The sequence below is a fragment of the Gavialis gangeticus genome, unplaced genomic scaffold (genome assembly GCF_001723915.1).
Source record: "Gavialis gangeticus isolate Ggan-Ray unplaced genomic scaffold, GavGan_comp1, whole genome shotgun sequence".
Lineage (NCBI taxonomy): Eukaryota > Metazoa > Chordata > Crocodylia > Gavialidae > Gavialis > Gavialis gangeticus.
The window spans coordinates 2,829,068-2,834,164 of NW_017729032.1; positions in this window are offsets into that span (position 1 = coordinate 2,829,068).

Sequence of the window (5,097 nt, forward strand, 5' to 3'; positions counted from 1 at the left end):
TTGGCCTTTGCCACCTTGCCACCTTGCACTGGATGGTGAATCATGGCCACCTGTCACTTCCTCTCGGTGGCAGTGGCCTTGATCCTCCCAACCTTGGGGATGCCTGGCCTGACCTCTTCTACCAACAGAATGAGCTCCTCCTCCTCTGTTGCTAGGTCTCCATATCTGTTCTCCAGGCAAAGCACTGCAGGTGGAGATGAAGACTCCTGTGTGCTGCCAAAGGGCACAAGCTTCCAGCTTCCATTTTTCTGGGAGTCCATGTCCTCATCCTTCTCCAGGCAAAAGATTTTTTTCTGCAAACCACATAAAGGCAGGGTGAGCTAGCAGAAGGCAAGTAGGCAATAGCAGAGGGAAGGAGACTTCCATGGTGATGTTGATGGGTGCAGTAGGCACAATGACAAGGAGAGAAAGGAACAAACATTTGGGGTGCACTGATAGAGATTTTTGGGGCTGATATCAATGGCTGATTCTTAATAAGCTATATTGGCCAATACCGATCCAATTGCCAATATGCAGCCAGGCAGCTTGGAAAGTAGCGTCTGGCTGGTAAGTCTGTTGTGGGGAAAGGAGTGAGGGGGGAGAGAAGGGGTGTGGGAGGGCAGATTGAGGCCCCAGTGGTGAGGAAGGGAGTGGGGCTAGGGCTAGGGCAGGGGCAGGTGCTGCACAGCTGGGGTGGGGTGCAGGACAGAGCCACAGGTGGCACGTCCAGGGCTTGTGGGAGCGGGTGGCGGCTTCTGCCACTGCATGCACCCTGGGAGGGCACAAGGAGCATGTGTCCCCAGATCTGCATGAGGGGCAAGGGTGAGCTGCCACTGTGGGCTGGGGCCAGGGCAGTGCCAAGCTCTTCCTGGTGGGGGCTGGGCTGGGCTGGGCTGAACTGTGCTCAGGGTGGGTGGTGGCAGCACTGGGAGGGGGACTATAGGGGAGGCTGCAACCACCCCAAAATTTGCTGCAGCTCCCTCATAGCCTCCATCCCTGGCCACTGCCACCCACCCCAGTGCAGCCAAGCACAGCCCCCACCAGGAAGAGCCCCACACCACCCCCATCCCAGCCCACACCAGCAGCCTGCCTCCCTCTCCACAACCTCCAGATGAGCCTCTTGTGACTCCATCCTGCACCCCACCCCAGCTGTGCAGCCCCAGCTCCTCTCCCTCCCTCCCACACTGCTGGGGTCTTGATCTGCACACCCCTTTGCCACCTCTTCCCTCACAACAGACTTACCAGCCAGACCCAGCTGCTTTCTATGCTGCCAAGCTGTGCTCCTGGCTGCTTGAGTGCTGTACTGTGGCTGCACACATGCATGGGGCATTTATCAGTGACCTTATTGGCCATGTCAACCAAAAAAAGCTGATTGCTGATACTGTCAATTTTCCTTATATCGGTACTGATCTGATATGGGACTGATGTATTGGTGCACCTCTAAAAAACACCCTAGCGCTCTATCAGTCCCTTAGAAACTCCAATGTATCTTTGTTAAATTTTACCCTCTGTTCAACAGAAATATGGTCCTGGCTCTCAATAAATGTCTTGTATAAAATACTGCCCCACAAGTCTGCAATGAGCATACAGCTAAAATCTTGGAAGGAAGTTAAAGGCTTCCAATGTGAAATTTTAGCAAGGCCTTCCTCCAAGCTGGGGTGTATTCTGCATGCTTGTGTTCTGGGGACTCTGCACCATTGGAGCAAGTTTTCAAGAACCATGATAGCAAAATAGTTGGATTCTTTTTTTCCATGGGCTGCTGCTGCTGGCAGGCTAATCCCAAGGCTGTCTTAGATCTCCAGACCGTCCTGTACAGGAAAAGTGATGACGTGCTGGGGCTTTCATTTCTGCCCTGACGCACTTTGCATATTCGTCTTTGTTCTGACTGGGCATAATCCAGACACACATCCTTGGAATTGAACAAGCCAATGCTTTATGAATGCCCCTCTCCTGTTGGCCGGGAGACCTTCATCTCTGCTGCTCAGTGTGGAGATTCAAAACAAAAAATGTTCAGAGATTTCTAATTTCTTTAGAGCTAAAACTGGGTATTAAAAAAAAAAAGTGGGAGTGAATGGAATCTGTTTGAAGAAGATGCCAGCTTTGCTCTCCTTCACAAATACTCTGCCCTCAGCTATGAACTGAGCCCAGTGTTACAATTCCAGCTAAGCAGGGTGGGCCTGGCTGTCCAGACTTGCTACAGCGGACCTTTCATCCATCTCTGAAAAAACTCTCAGCTGTGTGAGAGATGAAGGAGAAAAGTTAAGCGTCTGATGGGAATTTGCATACCAATTACACAGGGGTCTGAGGAGTGAAACGACTGAAAAGCCAGTTGGCAGCTATTAATAATTTGTGGCAGTGGTGTATTTGCTGCAAATATGTGCCCACCCTGCCAAGCGCTGTGACTTTTGGATTCCCAAAGCTGTAGCACATTTCAAACTTCAAACACTTGGCCACATCACACAAACACCACGGCTGGCCATGCCTGTCCCTTCAAGTATTGAATGGGCCCTGCACATCCTTCTCATCAGTAGAGAGTTTGAGATGAAGGGCTGCTGCAGTTTTGTCATTGTTACAGGTGATGTGCCTGCTTGGAAAAAGGTGCCTCTTTAGTCAACAACACACAGCCCTGGAGCAAAGCCAGCCCAGAGGGCAGAGGGCAGAGGGCTATGGAGAGGGACCAACAATAGGGGTGCATCCAGACAAGTGTGCATGCACGGTTTGCAGTGCTGCAGACCTGTCCAGGGCACCGTAAACTGCATGTGTCATGCGTGCAGGCTTCTGCCATGTTGCTAATATGCAGTGTGGCAGAGTTTTTTGATACCGGGAGATTCCAGTGTCAAAAAACCCACGCTGGAAAAAAGCAGGGTGGTGCACATGGCGGCCTGAAACTGGAGCCTTGCCAGCCACAGCCATGCTCTGGCTACCAGCCAGGCTCTGTCAGCTCAGATTGCTGCTGCTGGTGCCCCAGGACCCCAGGTAAGCCTGCTGGGACCAGCCCAGGAGCTGGCCCCAGCCTCACCTACCCCACCTGGGGCAACTTGCCATGCGCCAGAGCGTGCGTGCAAAGGTGTTCCCCAGGGACAACTAGCAGCAGCACAAATATGTGTTGCTGCTAGTTGTCCCCAGGTAACGCGCATTTCTGCTTATGGGGATGTGCCCTAGGAGGCCACTTATGGAAGTCAGCTTATTTCACTCTGGGCATCCTAGCACAGGGGTGAGCAAAATGCAACCCACGGGCCGGATGTGGCCTGCCAGACCGTTCTGTCCGGTCCGCAGGGCCCCTAAAAAATTTAGAAAATTAATATTTATCTGCCCCGGCTGCCTGTCATGCGGCCCTCAGCTTGCCAAAACTCAGTAAGCTGTCCTCCGCCCAAAATAATTGCCTGCCCCTGTCCTAGCAGGTGAGAGCTGTGTAGTTGAATAGATAGGGTGAGCACCTAGAGAACTGGAAGGATCTGGATTTGTTCCTGAGTGAGGATGATGGGCTTCCACTCATGATTTTTACTTCCAGTGCAACTCTGAGGGCCACCTAACTTACCTTCTAATGTATACCAGGAGCTACCTGGGGGTAAAGGTGGCTGGGGCATGGTGCTGACCACATCACCTTTTTGTGCCAAAGTTAATGAAAAAGTGGAGAGCTGGCTCCACTACCCTAATGGGCTTCAGTGGCTTGTGAACAGGACACCTTCACCATAGCAGGAGGGACTAACCCTTGGAAAAATTATGGGACTGATCAATTTGCTCAGGGAGGGTGCAATGGCCCACGGAGGAGGGGGCACAAAGATGACTGCTTGCACAGCTAAGAAACAGGCAGACGAGGGCAGGAATGCTAGCAGGACACAGGGGACAGGCAGCGGCATGACGTCTGTTGAGAGCAGTTTGGCAAACGATTTCCATTTAACTGGAAAGCACCTGCCCAAAGCTGGGTGCCCTGTGCCCCCTGGGAAAAGGACATCTCAATATCCGAATGCTGAGCTCTGTGACTGCAACCAATTATTCCGATTTCTAGCAATTCTGCAGCTATTAAAGTTCAGGGCTAGTGGGGAGCTTTCCTGAGGAGGACATTTGCTTCTAATTAAGGAAGGATATGTGAACACTACAAGAAACTCAGTCCCAAGCCCAGTAGAAAGATTGCAGTATAAAGTGCTCTAAAACTACCCAAGTGATTCTTCCCACTGATAGCATTCTCCTGGTAACGTTTTTATAGAGCGTGCAGGAGGAAAGCGTGTCGTAGCCAAGTAAATCCTTCTCCCTTTCAGCAAAGGGAGACTGCAGCTGCAAAGGACCCACGTGTGCTTGTTTGCTGGGTGTCTACCTGCTTTGCACAGCCTTTCTACCCCCGTGATATTTCCTGCAGAACGGGGGCACCCGTGACTGTATGGCAGATGGCATGGAGCTGTCCAAGAGCAGGGCTGAGATGGGTTGCATTATTGCTGCCTGTATCTACCAGCCCTTTTTTTCAGGAGAAGGAACAAGTCTTGAGGATGCAGGTCAGACCTGAGACTGTAGTCATGTTCAGGGAGGGGCTCATCACCAAGCAATTCACCCTCTATCCTGCACTGGAGCAGCAAGCATCACCCTCCCATTTCAGCCAGCCCCCTCAAGGCGGGCACAGCTCCCTAGGAACTGGAGATTGCTGAGGCAGCAGGTCTAGCAATGAAGAGAGCTGGGGAATGTGCTGAAGGATCGCCCAGTCTCTGCTATCTTTGCTCACACTGGGTGCTATGTGCTCCCATAAGGCTGAGCTCAGTGTTTCACAGGGACCATGTCTACACGAGATGCTGACTGCATTTAGTATTTGCATGCACACATTTAGTATTTGCATGCACACATTTAGTATTTGCATACACAAGTGCAAGTTACTGTGCAGTAGCGTCACCGAATGGCTTTTGGGTGACACTGACTTCGCAGTAGTTCGTCACTAGTGTGCCGGAGTGTCGTGTCACGCTTCGTGCCATGCGATTTTACTGAGCAGTAATAATGAGCTACCGCACAGTCAGCATCTCATGTAGACACAGCCACCAAGCCTCAGTCTACTCTTTCCCTGAGTCCCACCACAAATAGGCTTGCCAGCATGGGGCATTGTTGCCTCTTCACCCCAAGTGTCCAACCCAAGTA